The 18,713-nt window shown below is 39.8% G+C and overlaps 1 protein-coding gene across 2 annotated transcripts in view; it reads right to left on the reverse strand.

Annotated features, from left to right (window-relative positions):
* Positions 1 to 18,713, reverse strand: part of Sox5 (SRY-box transcription factor 5) — a 1,002,153-nt gene that overhangs the window by 398,257 nt on the left and 585,183 nt on the right. The window lies entirely within an intron of this gene.

Consider the following 18,713-nt stretch of genomic DNA (forward strand, 5'->3'; position numbering starts at 1 on the left):
ACAAGCCCTTCTCAGGGACCACCTCAGGCAAGAATTCCCAGCATTTCCTCTTTCTTCCAGGGCAGCGTCTCTTGTCTGTTCCCTTGTTTCGGGCAGAATGGTTAACCGTCTGCTTTAAACCTAAAATGGCCACAGGTAGGGATTGGCTTTTAGCACGTGATAGCTGTTTCTAACATGTCGGTGCAGTTTTCATATTTAACACGATTTGACGGGCTATTCTGAGAGAGAAATCATTTAGTATGATAGCCATGCTAAATCCAGGGACTACTGGTGTCCAACAATTAACTGACCCTGACACACCGGCACACTATTCACTTCGGTTTTTCAATGCTCCCTAACCCCAAAGTTGGGAGATCTCTTTTTAGAAAAATTAAACTAAAAGGAGTTTCTAGCCAGTGTGCAGATGTGAGTCATTCCACAGAGTCTCAGGGACCTTGTCACTAGCTCGTCACACAAACTGAAACTTACCTCACAGTGGCCTCAAGTGTTATACTTTTAGACTGCTTCAGACACCACCTATGAACTAGCATTTACCTTTCAAAATGACCTGGAATTGACCCTGTTTAATACATATATGCTAGGAAGTGCCATAAATGATAGCCTGTAAGTTCAAAGTCTTTGGACCTTCAAGCTCTTCCTAAGATCACTAGTATGTCTGAACAAGTAGCCCTCGGATGTTGTCTGTGAAGAGCTTGCTCTTCAAGACTCATACCCCTCTAACTCTCACTCCAAGAGACAATACTGCTCCAGCCTTGACTTCCTTATTTGATCTGCTTATTTATTTTCTTTGGCATTACATCAAAACAATAACTCTTTCTTTGAGGACATCTTAATCTATAAGAAAAATTTGAGCACATCATCTCTTAGGACAGTCAAAAGAAAGAGAAGGGGGCCTGGAGAGGTGACTCAGGTTAAGAGTCCTTGCTGCGCTTGGAGAGGACCTGAGTTCAGTTCCCTGCACCAATGTCAGATAGGTCACAACTGCTTGTAGCTCTAGTTCCAAGGGATCTGATGCCCTCTGATGGCCACTATGGGTAATTGCACTCACATGCACATATATGTACACACACACACAAGAGCACAAATACACACACACACACACACACACACACACACACACACACACAATTTAAAATTTGAAAGAAAATGTCCTGTCTCAAAAGGAAAATAAAACAAGAAAAGAAATGCTGCAAACAGCTAGGTGCAGCAAAGAAGACCACTGGCATTATCTTATTTCTCCTCCTAAATTTCTAAAGACAACCTGAGTTTAAGTCTCTTTACATCTTCAGTGACAGTCCAGCAGCACATAAGTCCCAGGTGGTGGTTATGGTATAATCTTAAGAGAATACCCATGTTTCAGATGAAGATGGAGGCAGAAAACATCAGCCAATTCTCACAAATGTCTTAATTTAAAGGATGCTTACTTGGACCAGCAAGATGGCTTAGCCATCACTATCAAACTGACAACCTAAGTTCAATCCTTGGGTCTCACCTGGAGGAAGGAGAGAACCAACTTCCACCAATTGTCTTCAGACCTTCACAGAACTGCGGTGACATAACACACACACACACACACACACACACACACACACACACACACACCAGATGTGGTAAACAAAATTAACAAATAAAAATGTAATTAACTTTAAGATGATTATTTAATACAACTATTAAAATGGTTAACAAATCCTATTCTTATCTTGTGACAACAATCCTTCTTGCAATGGTACCCTCTCTGTAAGGATGATTTCTGAAGGTTCCCCTACATTAAATCAATGATTTTCTGGTGTCCACTCTTATAATAGAATTTCTCTCTAACAAAATCATTTATTTCAGAAAAAAAGTTTCAACTAACAAAGTAAAACCAAATGAATTTATGTTTTTTATATTTTTTCACTCACCACACACAATCCTGTGACACAGGAGAGGCCTGCCTGCTGTCAGACAATGAGAAGGGGAAGGGATGCATTGTCATCCTTCCAGTGGCAAAAGTCCAAGCATTTGTGTTGAGAGGAGGATTCACAGAAGCCACCAGAAGAGAAGCCACTCATCTGTGACCACACCTTTAAAAGGGGCTCGTGGCTACCAGTACTCTACTTCAGAATTTTTTTAACCTGTTAAGAAATTCAGGGACCATCCTGGGCTTAAGGTTTCCCTGGAGGCAGCAAAAGACTTACAGGCAGCTCTACCTCACTGCCATTGTTCGGCTCTGGGTTTTCATCCTTAGGAAATATCTACACACTGTTTTAGCAAATGTGACTCAAGAAAGGTTTCCCAGAGTGTGGGGGGGAATAGTCTATGTATGTATATGTATATATGGGGTTTTGTGTTTGTGTGTGTGTGTGTGTGTGTGTGTGTGTAGTAAATGCAGGTCTCTTCCACTCTCAGTGCTAGGACTGCACTGCAGACATCCCACCATACCTGGGTTTGTACTCCTTCTTTATGATAACTAATCCAAGAAGAACAGGGAACTAACCTTGGCTCACAGGAAAACATTTGGACAATTCAGCTTATTTTTAAGTTAACTGCATTCATCAATATTCTCTATTCTCCTTTGATTGTAATACATAAGGATGTTATCTGTTGATGTCTGATGTGCTTATCTCTAATACAGAGCAGAGTATGGGTGAAATATGGAGGCCTCTGTTCTAGAAGAGTCTTCTGTTCCTATCTTGCTAAGGATGAGTTAGTTCTTAAATACTGAACAGCTTAAGGAAAGGATTGAAAGCATTTCTCCCAATCCTAAACTCCTTCTTCTACAATGTCTTTGATATATCTATTTATAATTTCCAAAATAAGATACTTCTCAGTTTGTGCTCCATGTATTTATGCTGTTTGAAAGACTATAAGACTATTCAAACATGTAACAGGTTGCTTTGACCTGTTAAGGTGTGGCATAATTACACATCTATGTGTCCATGAACACACACAAGAAAATTGAGTTTTGTTATTAACATTAGCATAGCTAATTTAATTAAACTAAAATGACTATGAAAACCTAATTGACCATAAACATGTCGATGATTTCAAAGAGGACTAATTTCATGACTGGATTAGTCTATGATTCTGAAAACTTTCAATTCAGAAATTTTATTGCTCTGATAAAGTAAAATTGTATTTTTTTAGTATATTATCTTATCTAACAAGGGACTAAAAAGCAGGTTCTTTTTTTTTCCTTTAATTGAAAATGGATTTTTTTTCCTATACAATATATACTGGTTATAGTTTCCCCTTTGTCTGCTCCTCTCAGTTTCTCCCTACCTCCCCTCCCCTGCAGGTCCATCCCTTTCTGTCTTTCTCATTAGAAAAGAACAGGCTTCTAAGAGAAAACAACCAAATACAACAGAACAAAATATAATAAGATGAAGCAAAAACATTCATAGTGAAGTTGGACATAGCAACCCAATAGGAGGAAAAGAGTCCCAAGAGCCAGCACAAGAGCCAGAGACTCACTCATTCTCAGAGTCAGGAGTCCTACGAAAATACTAAGGTGAAAGTTGTAATACCCACACAGAGGACCTGGTGCAGACCTGTACAGGCCCTGTGCTTGCTGCTTCAGGCTCTGTGAGGTCACAGGCACCTTGCTCTGCTAATTTAGGTCCTTGTTCCCCTCGAGTCCTGCATCCCCTCTGACTCTTAGAATTTTTCTGCCTCCTCTTCTGCCAGATTCCCTGATCACTGAGGGGAAGGATTTGATGGCGACCTCCCAAAGGGAATAGCTCATTTGTGACAAGGAAAGGTGGGTTAAAATATATATATAAATAAAAGCCGGGCGGTGGTGGCCCACGCCTTTAATCCCAGCACTTGGGAGGCAGAGGCAGGCAGATCTTTGTGAGTTCAAGGCCAGCCTGGTCTACATAGCAAGATCCAGGAAAGGCACAAAGCTACACAGAGAAACCCTGTCTCAAAAACCCAAAAATAAATAAATAAATATTATTCTTTGATGCAAAATTTGAAAATATCAAAGGAAAAATTCAGGAGAAAATAAAATATTTTAACATCATAAATTCTGAAAGGCAAATGGTATTTTTAAAAATAAAATCCAGATTTTTAATATGAATGCTAGGGACCCTCTATGAAATGCCACCAAGTTGACTGTCCCTTTTATTTTTGTGTATTGTCCACAAAAGTCAGGTGCTTCCACAATTTGGAAAAACTTAGTCATGTTGAATACAGTATGAAAAATATACATTTCCAGATGACTGCACCGTCCAATCACTCAGCAGACAAATGAAGGATCTTTAGTTTATACTGTACTTTAAGCCATCTCTATGCATATTAAAATCCTACATTGTAAATGCACACCTTTACAAATGGGGGTGGAGGCTAATTACTATCTATTAATTGCCCCTACGTTGAAGAACTATTTAGGGATAAAGTACTCACTATTTGTTTAACAAAGGCCTGAATGTTGATTGACTCTGAAAAGGGAACAATGGCTCTGTGATTAGGAACCCTTACTTGGAAGCCTTCCATGAGGTCTGACCAGGGACTAAAGACTAACCATCGGTCAGGTGTGTCACAGCCTAAGCTCACAATAAAAAAAAAAAAAAAAATCACATTTTCTTTCTCTGGAGTAAGAAAGCAACTTCCAGTTTAGTCAATCTTTATAGCCAGGTCACTATTTATGACCCAAAGAATAAAATTTCCAACTTCTATTGAATGTATGGCCTGACTTTTGTTAGGGCACATTGTGAGGAAAACCCAGAAAAATATAAGTAAGCCTTTTTTGCTAAGCAGAGCACTGATAAAAGATGAAGATCAAACAGTAAACTTATAAAAATAAAATTATGACCATGTTAGGATGTGGCTTCCCAGCCTAGTTTATAAACAGCCATTAGGTTCTTACTAAGGAGAAACCTACATTTACAAAGACCCATTTGTTTACTTTTTCTCTACAATTTTAAAAGGAAGGACAGGGAAAAATAATTAACTAGTTTCAGATGACAAAGCTGATAAGAGGGAAAAGGACAATTGGAACGCAAGTCATTGGACTACAGATGTGGAGCCCGTGTGCTACCCAGGGAGCCTGCTCATAAGGAGAAACAACCAAAGCCCCAGCGTGATGCAAAATGCTTCCTCCTAAGAAACCTGATTTTCAAATAAGGTGCCTAAAATCTGACCCTGAAGTAGTTAGAGACAGTTATTATGTACTCAATAAAATGTGTATTACAAAATTGACTGGGGTGGCCCAAAAACACAAAGAGAATTCAAAACTAGAGAGGGAAACACAAGCAATGCAGAGGAAGCGCCACATTCATGTCAGTATATGTGGGACACACCCCATCACAGATGGGGCGATGCTAGGTGCAGTAACTCCAAAACAGTAGGTTTGTGTATGCATAAAACTTCTCTGGAGAGAGCTTTAAAAAACCATACAGAGCCGAGCGGTGATGGCACACACCTTTAATCCCAGCACTCGGAGGCAGAGGCAGGCAGATCTCTGTGAGTTCGAGGCCCACCTGGGCTATAGAGTTCTAGGAAAGGCTCAAAGCTACGCAGAGAAACCCTGTCTCGAAAAAACAAAAATCAAATAAAACAATATAGAAAGATGGAGCACAGAGGGCTGGCTCAGTGGTTAAGAGCACTGGCTGCTCTTTCAGAAGATCCAGGTTCAACTCCCAGCACCCACAATTGGGCAGCTGAAAACTGCCTGTTACTTCGGTTCTAAGGACCTCAATGCCTTCTTCTGGCCTCTGAGGACCTCCTCATGCACTCGTATGGATGCTCCAACATAAATACAACAAAAATAAACCTTTCCAAAGAAAACAGTACGGAAAGACATACAAAGTCCCCAGGTAGATAGGAGGAATTAGGTAGCATGTCACTTTCATAAAACTGAACTCTTTCTAAGTTAAGCATCAATTTAGCAAGTTCAAAGCTAAAATACAGACATATGCTTAAATTACAAAAGTTGTGTCAACTTTTTTCTTTCAAAATAAAGAAGGGTAATTAGAAAATGACTGGTTAAAATATTTCTGGAAACTAGACCCACACAGTTTCTAATGACCTGATGAAATAGGAAATCCAAAGGATGGAAGAAAAAGAAGTCCAAATACACACTTTTTATATGCAAATCACACAGTGGCATTTAACCAATGCTGTCAGAGAACCCCACGAGGAATAGGAACAGGGAGTAGATTCCACATGGAAATAAGGCATAAGTACAAGAATAAAGCTGTAAATTAACAGCAAGGAACAAACAAACTCAAAAATAATTTTAGAAATGAGATGTTCTTACTAACTTTGCATCAAACTTCACTAGTCACAAATACAAGATTAATAAATCAATATAACTCCAAAAGTACAGAATGGCAAAGTGTGGCCTAAAAATATGCAACGTTTTCCTTATCCAAGGAAACAGCTAATTTCTGCAATGAGTAAGAAGTTCTTTGAAATCAAGGAGAAAAATATCAAAATGTCAATAGTAAAGAAAGCAAAGAGCAAACTGTTCAAAGGAAAGACAAAGTGTTATTAAGCACACAAAATGTCCAGCGTCTATCACTGTAATAGAAATTCAATTTTCAAATACACGGTGATAACCACACTTTTTAACTGTTTGCCCAGGAAAGAACAGTTTGGTACACTGTAGATCACGCAGCCCCCAAATGTCTAGCTGCTCTCTCCCTGTAACACTTCCTTGCAGATGAAGTTTACTTCCAACCCCACTCTTTGCATCTCCTCCAGACCATGTGCTTCCATCAATATAACACAGAGCTTGCTAAAGGAATACGGTCCACCCTCTCTCAGCATTTCCTGGGTAGGTGGGAGGAGATTAGTTTATCAGCCTGGGGCTTAGATCCAGAGGTGATCTGGAGATAAATGGAGCCCAAGGGAGCACAATCCAGGCAATGTACAGTGACCCACAGACAACCCATACCCCCATGTAATAGGTAACACCATTCACTTGTGACTTACAGGAGACATGCTATGGACAGCAATTTGGAAGTATCCAATAAACCTCCAATTGGGTATTTTATTTCTGATCATCTCTGTTAAGACAATATTTTACATATCCATGTATAGGAGGATGTCATATATGCAAAGTTAATGTCTGAATAAGCTAAGGCCCAACAGCTAAGGCCTGTTGATAATTTAGAAGGCAGGAATTGGAGTCTGATACAGAGAGGAATAGTACACAGCCCACCCTCCATCTACGGCTTAGTTTAAAGTAGCTCAACACTCTTAAATTAAACAGATGTAATTAAACTATTAATAAATGTTCCTGAGTAATTCCCTATCAACTATATACAATATTTATTAAATTCTATTAGAAGATGTAGGCAGATGAGGTTTTGGAGGGCTGTGATACATTTTTATTTGACATGTCAGAAAGTCTGAAATTCTCACTTATAATGATAATGCTCAATGTAGAGTCATTTGCATAGAACACGGTTTTAGTTTTTGAAATAACATTAAACTAAATAAAGAGCTCATAAATATATTCCTGAGGACGTATACCTTTATGACTATAACTAAAATTTGAGAGATGATATATGTAAAATAAAACTCTTGAATACATCATATACAACTCTTCACTATCTGGGGCCACATCAAGCCTGATCTCTGCTCCATCAGACTGGCCCTGACCCACAGCCTGCATCCTCCCCACCCCTCAATGTTTGGTCTCACAGAACTTTACTGCTGGGGTACAGTGCCCATGCCTCTCCCCTGGTTTTTCAGGATAATCTCCTCTGGTGCATTGAGACTCAGTAGGTTCCAGTCCCTGCAAGGCCCCTCTCTGTCGGTCTCAGCTCTCTCCTTCCATACCTGGCCTCTGCAGCACAAGCTGGCCTGTTTAGTTATGCACCCCCAAGGCAATTTTGCAGCACCACATGTCCAGACACCTCTACTTAAAGAAAACACAGAGGACTTTGGAATCCTAAGCTTAGCATGGAAACTGGCATAGCTTAGGCCACTCCTTAATCCAACTCTCAAGTTTATGGCATCTCCCATCTTGGAGTGCATGTCTAAAAGAAGCTTGCCCTGGGGCTGGGGATGGCTTACAGAAGTTCTTGTCACTCAGTGGTGAGGACTGGGTGTTTGGTTGCCCAGAACCCGAGGAAAAGCAGAGCAGGCATTTATAGGGCCTGCCTCTAATTGGGAAACAGGGAATCCCTGGGGAGAGCTAGGTAGCTGGACTGGGCAAGGCTGATGAGGTTCAGGTTCAAACAGCAGACTACCTCAGTGCGCAAGAGGGAGAACAGCAGAGAGACAATAACTTCAGGCCTTCACCCGTGTACCCATCCATGTACACCTCACACATGTGAGCACATACACACTCAGGTGAAGAGTGCCCACTTTAGATGTGCCTAAAATGTGAGAACTGCCATGCATATGGGTGAAACTGAAGACACACAATAGTGTCCTTGTCACAAGTTTAAAGCTTGGGCCTTTGGGTGAAAGGTGCTAAATTATGTTGGATTTAACATAATAGTAGTAATAGTACCTTAAATTTCTCCAAGTCCAAACATTGAAATATTACTCTGGACCATGGTTAAATGTGAGAGGAAACATAGAGCTGACTAAGTATTAAATGCGACAGACATGAGCCCAACAAAACTGCACAGCAAAAAAGCCAGTGAAATGGACAATTTTGTAGCCACTGGTGTGCAATCCTTCTAAAAGACAAAACAGAGTCCATTGCAGGAGAAATGGAGCTAGGAATTGTATGCCTCTGTCATGTCAGCTGCGGACTGCCTGTAAACACACACACACATACACGCAAACACACACGCACTCATGCCAGCACGCACACATGTGCAGTAGCCTTTTCTGCAAGGAAGGCTGAGGAACTAACCCAGGTGAACCACAAAGCAGAAGCGTCTGAGAACAGGAAAGTAACAAACAAAGGTTTCCAGGGAAATATGGCCAGTGAGTGGGGACAAAGGAGAAAAAAGTTAAAATGAAAAATATTTGTGAAATTAATAATGGGCTAGCTGTAGTCTCCATCACTCAATACATGTCATTATTAATTTCACAATGGCAATAATCCCTGTCAAATCCAACTTTTATCCCATTTGTCCAAGTGGCCGGATGCTATTTTAGGAATTAGATAGTCAGTGTCATTTTGATTGCATTTAAGGTGATTGAGAATCCAATTGCTCACTGTTGCCCTTACCGTAGGAATGAGTCAAATCTAACTTTTGCTCTAAAAATGTTCCATTTACATCTCTCCTTTGATGGATTTTCCTGTTGTTTGACTGCATAGTTCTGTAGAAACCATTATGTGACATTATGCCAAATTCAGAGCCTCATAAGCAACCTGAGCTTGTGATTCATCCAAAAAGAAACCCACACACCAGTAGAAGAAAATGTAATAATGATCCCGTCCAATTAAGACGATTAAAATAAGTGGAGAGGACCTAATGGCTGCTCCTCATTCTTCTGATATCCTGGAAGCTTGGCAAGGGAAACAGAAACGCTGCCACATATCATACAGACACCCAGTCTCTTTTGCTTCAAGGAAAGTAAGAAATGATTTGAGAGGCAAATGGAACAGTTGCATAAAAGAAACTCTAAGGAGTGTATCTAAGTATGTTAGGGAGAAAACAATCTTTAAAGCATATTGGAATAGATGCTAACCTACCCTAACAACAAAGAAACTGTTTACTGATATCCCGATAACACACGGGGTGATACTGCTGCTATACTCCAAATTCACCACGAACTTCCTAGAACTTCAAAAACAAGAAATGTATCTTACCAATCTCTATAATTGCTATCAAATACATATAACCATGCTTTTCAGTCATATTTATGCCATATGGACTGTGTATCTAAGGTTTTAAAAATTATAAAAGCAGATGTAGGAGTACAGGGGGTTTTCTTGATCCTCAAATCTCATGCATCCATGCTAGAGCATATTTCTGCATCAAGGAAGGAAGACTAGACTTCTAACGTCAACATTAGAGCTTTTACAAATGCTTACCCTGAATCTACTCGGCCATCAATCATGATCAAATGAAGCACAGGGAATGGAGGACCCACTTTCAGTCAATGGCTAAGTTTTGCAATAATGCTATACACTGCTTCCGTTTTTAAATTATGTATATGCATAGGTGCTTTGTCTGCATGAATGTCTGCACACAACACGTACAGCGTCCACGGAGGCTGGACGAGAGCATTGGAGCTCCCGGGACTGGAGTTACAGCTCACAACAGACTGGTTGTGAGCTGCTGTGTGTGTGCTGGGCACCAAACCCAGGGCCTGTGCTAGATCAGCCAGTGCTCTTAACCAATGAGCCATCTCTCCAGCCCCCAGGGTACACTATTTTTAATAGGCACTTTATAGATAAAACTAGTTACCTAGTAATCTAGTTGCAACTAGTTAGTTAAAAAAAAATTAAAAGCAAGCCAGGTGGTGGTGGTACATGCCTTTAATCCCAGCTCCCAGCACAAGAGGCAGAGGCAGGCAGATCTCTGTGTGTGCAAGGCCAGTCTGATCTACAGAACAAATTCTAGGATAGCCAGGTATACACAAAGAAACCCTATATCGAAAAAACAATAATAATAATAATAATAATAATAATAACAATAATAAATTAACTAATTAAAAGCAACATTATGCAAAGGTTTTAGTCTTGGAATTCTTTGGGAAAAATAAAGAGAAAACTTAGAAAGAATACAGACATTAAACTAAAATATGAGTTGGAAAAGCAAATCTCTCTTTTCACAGGGTAGTTTGAGATCTTCTAAATACATGTAGAAAGAAATCAGAATATGGGAAATAAATATTAGATTTAGAAGACTTTAAAAGAAACTCATAAATATCTTATAGCATAAAATATTTGAGATATTGCAAGTCTGTCCTTTGTGATACTATCATTTATGCAATATATTTTAAATTATGTTTATTTTATGTACATGGGTATTTTTACCTACATATATGTCTGTATGTCACTCAAATACTGGGTGTCCATGGAAACCAGAATAGGGTGTTGGGTCCCCAGGGCTAGGGTTAGAGGCAACTGTGAGCTGTCATGTGGGTGCTGGAAACTGAACCTGCGTCCTCTGGAAGAACGGCCAGTGCTCTTAGCCACTGAGCCCCCTCTCCAACCCTGTCTTCACTCTCTTGTTATCACATGTGACCAGTGACCACATTTCATATCTCCTACAATGTGCATGTATTCCTGTATTCCTCAGAACAAACCTTTAGTACATTCTCTTTATTTTCTATGTCATCATTCCTAGGGCAGAAAAGATATTGGGAAGTCCCTATTTTATGCTTCCTTGAAAGACAGTTATTCCGTTTGCATAGAGGTAACACAAGACATCAACAAGTATCTAACATGATCATCTCTCGAGCAATGGCAACCTTGAAAGGACGGCCCAGACACTCCCAGAGGAGACTGCCAATGCTTATTTGTGTAAACTCCAGGATAACAATGTGTGCTCCTCTAAGTGTTTGCTACATGCTTTATTACCGCTATTTACAAAAGTGATATGCCAGGTAATTTAGTAAAATCACTTACCTCAGTGCTTTGTAAGCACTCAAAGCAAATAGAATCAAATCAAGTTGAGAAGAGATGGCCTTATTAAGACTATTTTACAGACAGCTTGTCCATATTAATACACAATATGGACACAAGTGTCTATACAATTTAAAAGTATGCTCATATTCTTCCTAGCCACAGCTCACTTCAAGAAACTGTCTTTGGCCATGAACCTCAGCAGGTTCTTTCTTCTGTTCTCAAAGATCTGAACCTGCAGCAGGAGCTGCTGGGCACAAGTCTCAGCCGAGACCAGGTCAGTGTCAGAGCACTGCTCCCAGGAGTCCTAGACAGTGAACTGCAAGGAAGGACCAAGTCGAGCAAAGACAATCTTCGTATCCCACAGCCACAGTCACCGCCACAAAACTCACATGGCAGCCTCATGTGGCGCAAGTGCCGGCTCCTCACCGCAGAACTCCCCTCCTCGGGGAGTTCATGAACTGTCTCTACATCTGGAGACCAGGACAGGCGGCTGGGGACAGCGGGGGAGGTCAAAACACTAAAAAAGGCAATTCATCTAGGGCTACACAGCCAAGTGTGAGGTCAGCGCTTACCTACCTATGAGTGTGTCCTTGACCTGACTCTCAATGTAAGGGTGAATACTTGAGGAGCACATTTGTTGAATTGCTTTCCGGCACTGCCAAGACAGCTAAGCAATGGCAGAGACCTCAGGCGTGGAACCTGGAGGCCCAGCACCCTAGCCCAGGACCACTCCTTATCTATCGATGGGACAAGGGTTTTCAGCCCCCCCCCCACACACACACACTTAACACTTCAGAATGACAACCAAACTCCCCGCAGGTGGTCAGCTGTCAATCTGTCTTTCAGTTCTTAGAGTTGGCTCTCCAGGCCCTTGGGTCAGTGGCCAGACCACAGTGATGGTCAGCCAGGGAAGTTTGTCTCTTCTCTCATTTGGTTCTGTCACTGATGTCCTCAGAGTTGAGAAACCAAAGTGTGAGGAAGAGAGAATGAGACACACACCCTGCTACCCCCCCTCCCCACACGCACACAGAGTACTCAAATCACTCCCAAAGCATGTCTTCAAATCAAATACAGCATCTAAGAAAACAAGGGAAGGCTCCCCCAACAGTCTGCCTGGGTAACAGCACTCCACAGTTTCCTCCAGTCCCAGAAAAAGGAGAAGAAACAAATTGAGGCAGAAAGAGAAAAGCAGAAGAAATTACAAGACAGTAGATTATAACTGTCATCATAAACATATAGAAGTTTAATACTGAGATGAAAAGCATTAAAAATAAGTTGATGGAAATAAACTACTTGGCCAGAAGTGAGATTTTTCAAGATGCAATGAAGAAAAAAACATAGACTAGCCTACTCCAGTTGCATTTTATTAATTTAATTAGCAAATGGGCTTATTTATCAGCATTGGAACTTTATGTACAGTACCAGGCAGGCCAGATTTTAGATGTTATGTCTGCTGAGGACAGATGCTCATACAGTGAGGGTTCTGCCCTGTAACCTATCCAAGTGTAGGACAACATGAACTTACTGCATCTGAGCTTAACTTAGCAACCCAGAGCTAGCTGGTGTGTCAGTTGTTGACACTTCTGACAGTGTGGCTGAGGGGTTGTGACTGGTCAGTTCTGCCTGGCATCCTGCAAGAGAGTACTGGGTGCCGTGGCACCACCCTGGCACACCACAAAGGACAGTTCCACTCAATACTTATTGCTTTTGATGCCATCATAAAGTTGAGCACTGCATATATAGTTATATGTAATTAATATATACTGACTTATATTTTCAAGTCTCAGAAATGATGCAACAGTCTATATAAGCTCAGACTTTTATTAGGTGGCATGGAGGAACCGAACCACAAGCTGCCACCTACTCCTAGTCTTCTCCTGGGTTGTCTTTGTAATTGGACATGATAACACCACTTTAAGAAGATTATCCAAATATTTACAATTACAATAAAAATGCAAACTGCTTGTAAACTCTGAAATGAAATATCAGCATTAAAATAAACTTAGAAAAGTAACTTCAGTGTAGAAAACACATCACACAAATTTCATACAAGATGATCTCCTTCAAGAATCCTGCTTTCCCAGAGCTGGGGATGATTTCCTCTTGAGTTAGTGATTGGAAAAAACAATCCAACAGTCTGATGCTTAACCCACAGTCAATTATGCTCAGGTTGTTTATGTTACATACAATGGACACCATGAGAAAAGAAACAAGAACATTAAGAATTTACAACAAGCTTTAAAACATAAGATTATTTAAGCAAGTCCTTTATTCCATGATTTACAGGACACTAGTGTAGGCACACACACTCTGAGGAGATGCATTTGAAAACTCAACACTAAGTGGGTCCACAGGAATGGGAAGAGCGCTGGAGACTGTCTGTCATGTAAGATCTCTGCTCACACAGACCCACACCAGCATAAAACGCCATTGGAACTGAGCAACACAAAATCTCCACTGTAGCAGGAATCTTAAAAGTTCTTATTAATAAAAATCAAACCTCAGCCAGGTATTGGGATGAATGCTGAAAGATCAGAGAAGCAGAACAAGCCACAGCTACCTCACCTCGCCAGTTCCTCAGCTGATCCTGTTTCCCCAGACTGGAAGCCTCTGAGTCCTCATCCAGAATGAATCTCAGCTGAACTGCTGCTCGAAAGCCTAAAAGCTTAACCAGCTAAAAGCTTCTAGTTTCCGGTCTTCATGTCTTATATATCTTTCTGCTTTCTGCCATCACTCCCTGGGATTAAAGGTGTGTGTCACCATGCTTAGCTGTTTTCAGTGTGGCCTTGAACTCACAGAGATCCAGAGGATTTCTTTCTCTGGAATGCTAGGATTAAAGGCGTGAGTGCCATATTTTCTAGCCTCTGTATCTAGTGGCTGTTCTGTTTTCTGACCCCAGATAATTTTATTAGGGTGCACAACATTTTAGGGAACACAATACCACCACACTCTGCTCATACTTTCAAAAGATGTTTTAAGTGTATACAAAGAAGAGAAAGCAAATACATAAATACTTAAGTGATTTCTTAAGTGAGTGATTTGCCTGTGAAAAAGGAATGTGCTTCTGGTGCACTCCACACTTGCATGAAAATGTCGTGATGTAACCTTGTATGTAAAATAGTAGAAGGAAGCTGAAGTAAGGGTTGATGAGGCCGATGAGTGGGGAAAGGTGCTGACTGCCTATCCTGATGACCTGAGTCTGATCTCCAGAAGCCACAAAATGGGAAGGGTGATCAACTCCTGCAAGTTGTCCTCTGGTATTCACACTCATATCATGGCAAAAGCCAGCCCCAACCACATACACATGCAACAGATAAATGACTAAAGTTTAATTTGTTAAAATAAAAGTCTGCAGATGATATATACTATATAGTAAGAGTGGAAGTTAAATATCAAATTTATATGTTATCAATAATAACATTCCTGGGGAGAAATTAATTTTCTGACTTAAAAAATAATATAGGCTGAGAAGACATTTCAGTTAGTAATATGCTTGCCTAGCATGGGAAAGTTCCTGGGTAAGATTTCCAGCATTGAAAAATATATTTTTTAATATTCACATTTCATAATAATTTTAATTTTAAGCCATTAGTCATAACAAGCCATATTTTAAATAACTATATTTTATTTATGAAATAGAACACACTATAAGACATTAAGGAATATAAATAAAAATATCCTTTGGATATAGAATAGGGACTTGGAAAGACTTTGAAACTAAGTGTCAGGAATAAATAATTAAGATGATTATTCGACATATACAGTCCTTCATTTGTTCCCTGCCTGTATTGGAGACTGCCTTGGATCTAGTTCCATTTCAGTTGTTAGGCGAATAGTATGACCAAAAGCATTTAAGGGAGGTAAGGGTTGACTTGTCTTAACACTTCCAGCTCGCAGTCCATCACTGATGGAAGTCATGGCAAGAATGGAAACCTCAAGTGGAAAGCATAGACACATGCTTCTTGCTGGCTTGTTCAAAGACTTAGAATCAGCTAGCATCCTTAAACAGGTCTAGGCCACCGGCTCAGCACACACTGGGCTGAGCCCTTGTGCCTCAGTTAGCAATTGAGGAAACACCTCAGAGACATGCTCACAGAACAACCTGACAAAGATATGTACATAATTGAGAGGTTCTTCTTTTTGACGACTCTAGACTGTTTATAGCTGAAAACACTCACCAGCACACTGTCCATAGCTAGAAAACTGTCTGAATAACAGAAGTTCACTTTGGTCACTAAAAACAATCTATATTGTCCTGGTCATGATTACTCACTTTTCAAAAATTTTAAGAGCTTCCTAAGTTGCTAGACTTCGCTGCAAATACATTGAGAACATTAAATCTTTGACTAACACTTTGAGAACACACGCATGTTGGTGTGATGGCCATCATGTAGACCCTGGAACAGGTAAAGTGAATAGGTGATACCAGACTCTATCCTCAGCTGTAATAATTCCTTGCAGATTTCCAACCCAACCATCATTTCTCAAAGGGGCTTCTATACTTACTTTTACTGTTTAGCCACTTTCTAGTAACTTCTTAAAGAAATAAAATAGGACAGTCACCATAGTGCCACCAAAATGACATTTCTAAGAGTAGTAGTGACCTTCTCCTTAGTAAGCCCAACAGGATATACCATGTTACTTGAGCTTGGACAAATCATGTTGAGGCCGTATTCTCTTCCATGACAGTGGGCACTGCTCTGTTAGTGCTTCTGTACACATCTAGCTTGGGTTTCATAGACTATTTTGACTTTTGTAATTAACATCTTGAGGTCAAAGCTGCTGGCCTTGAGCATCCCTGATCATTCTTCCATTTTCCACTGGGAAACTTCTTCCATTCCCTTTGTTTTTTAATAACACCTCAATGTAATGGCCCCAAAGTAGCATCATGGCCTCAGAGCCCTCTTCTAACCCCGTTTGTCCTCCTGGTTCTTACAGGAATCTCAAAGCCCATGCCATCACTAAACACACACATCCATGTCACTTCTCGACTCTCTACCACAAGTTTTATAGCTTGATATAAGGAGTAAACATCTGTTCAATGGTCAAGAGCTCCAAACCTAGAATCCAGTTATTCTTGTCATGAATTATTAATTGTAACAACCACACAGTGAATTAAATGACTAATATTTATTCCTGCAGTCTAACTGAAGCTTTGTATTATTAGAGCAATTTTATCCATTTCTCCACCTCCCCTTTTCTTTATAAAGACTCTGGTGTATATTATCAATATACATGTATAAAAAAGTAAAATGTCAACTTTGGTAAAAGAGCAAAAACTATATATATTAAAACTGTATACATAAATAATTGGTTATATATTAATTCATATGTTACATATATTCAGTTATAATTTGAAAATAATTGAAGAAAACCAACAGAGAGAAAATCGAAGTAGTTAGAAGAAAAGGAATTCAGAGTCTCTAAGATGAGCTCTTACCCCACATACCTTAGACTACCACTATTGATTGATACTAAACTTTGTATTTAGCTTTATCTTCCACCTTGGATATCAACAGGTTCATCTCTGGACAATGATCTTTTGGTGTATAAAAGAGGAACAATGAGGAAACTGCATCTGTGTTAAAAACTGGCCAGGCAGTGGTGGCACACGCCTTTAATCCCCTTTAATCACACACTCGGGAGGCAGAGGCAGGCGGATCTTTGTGAGTTCAAGGCCAGCCTGGTCTACAGAGCGAGATCCAGGAAAGGTGCAAAGCTACACAGAGAAACCCTGTCTCAAAAAGCCAAAAAAAAAAACCTGTCATCTATAGTTTGATATGAATAATCAATTGCTTCCAACATCCCATGAGATCATAAACACAGAATTAGAGCTATTTCACAAGATGGAAGAGAGAAAGAGTCTGAGATTTGAAACTTTATCTAAAAGTGACACCTTGTCACTTCCTCTCTGTTTCTTTTTCTTTTCTTTTCTTTTTTTTCTTTTCTTTTTTTTTTTTTTTTTTTTTTTTTTTTTTTTTTTTTTTTTTTTTTTTTTTTTTTTTGAGCTGAGGACCAAACCCAGGGCCTTGTGCTTGCTAGGCAATCGCTCTACCACTGAGCTAAATCCCCAACCCCTGTCTCAGTTTTATAGTTTAGCCTGCAAGGGAGTAAAGCTACCTGGACCAAAGTGGCTGGGATTGCTCTGCTGGAAGCAGAGGAGCTGAACACAGGTGCAAGCAGGATGTAGTTTAGACGCAACCTATTCCCCATAGCTCACACGTTCAAATTCTGCCTATAGGCCACTATGGAACACAAATGGACGGACACACAGACTTGGAGCTTGTGATGGTCAGTTTCAACTCTCAGCTTGATGTGACCTGGAATCACCTGGGAAGAGAGTCTTTTTTAAAGAAAGATTTATTTGCTTGAGTGTGCCTGAGTATATGCTCTTGCACTGTGTGCATACAATATCCACAGAGGCCAGAAGAGGGCATCAGATGTCATGGAATTAGTTAAAGATGGTTGTGAACTTCCTGATATGGGTGCTTGGAAATGAATCCAGAACCTCTGCAAGATCAGAAAGTGTTTTAACCACTCATGTGGTTCACATATATCCATGAAGGCAAACATTCTTATACACAAAATAAGAATAAATAAAACTTAAACAGTAGAATTAAAATCAATATATTAACTTGTAGATTAAATAGTAGTTTCCTTTGGGGCTGGTCTGGCTTTTTCAAACACAACTCACAACATTATTTTTGTAGGAAAATGTGTTGCAAATTCTAAATTCCAAACAAATTTGAAACAACCTGTTCACAAGTTTGGGACAGCTTGCACACTGTACATTTGGATTTAAGAAGTTAAATGACACCTTAGTGGATAAAAAGTACCAGGACATGTGATCCATATAACTATTATTAATCTTCAATAAATTCTGCTGAGTTTCCAAAGGTGTGTTGAAGTAGAATTTCAACCTCTGCAAAGTGTGTTTGGTAAATTTCCAAGAACAGATTGACTCACGATATTTTCAATGTCCAAAAATTTGTCTTTCACTCATAAAGCAAAGAATGCCATGTTGCATATTTCAACACTTATGTCTTCATCTTAAATAAAAATCAAGTCTAAACGGAGCCAGTGTCAAAAGCAAACGAATCAAAAAATATCAAAGCTTAAAACACCCTTTGTTTTATTTTTAATGCAAGAAATAAAATTTGGGCATTAATAATAATAAGCCTGAGGAATATTAACCACACACAAGACCTACACCAAGGCTAGACATAGAGTATCAGGCTTT

The sequence above is a fragment of the Peromyscus maniculatus genome, chromosome 3 (assembly GCF_049852395.1).
Source record: "Peromyscus maniculatus bairdii isolate BWxNUB_F1_BW_parent chromosome 3, HU_Pman_BW_mat_3.1, whole genome shotgun sequence".
Lineage (NCBI taxonomy): Eukaryota > Metazoa > Chordata > Mammalia > Rodentia > Cricetidae > Peromyscus > Peromyscus maniculatus.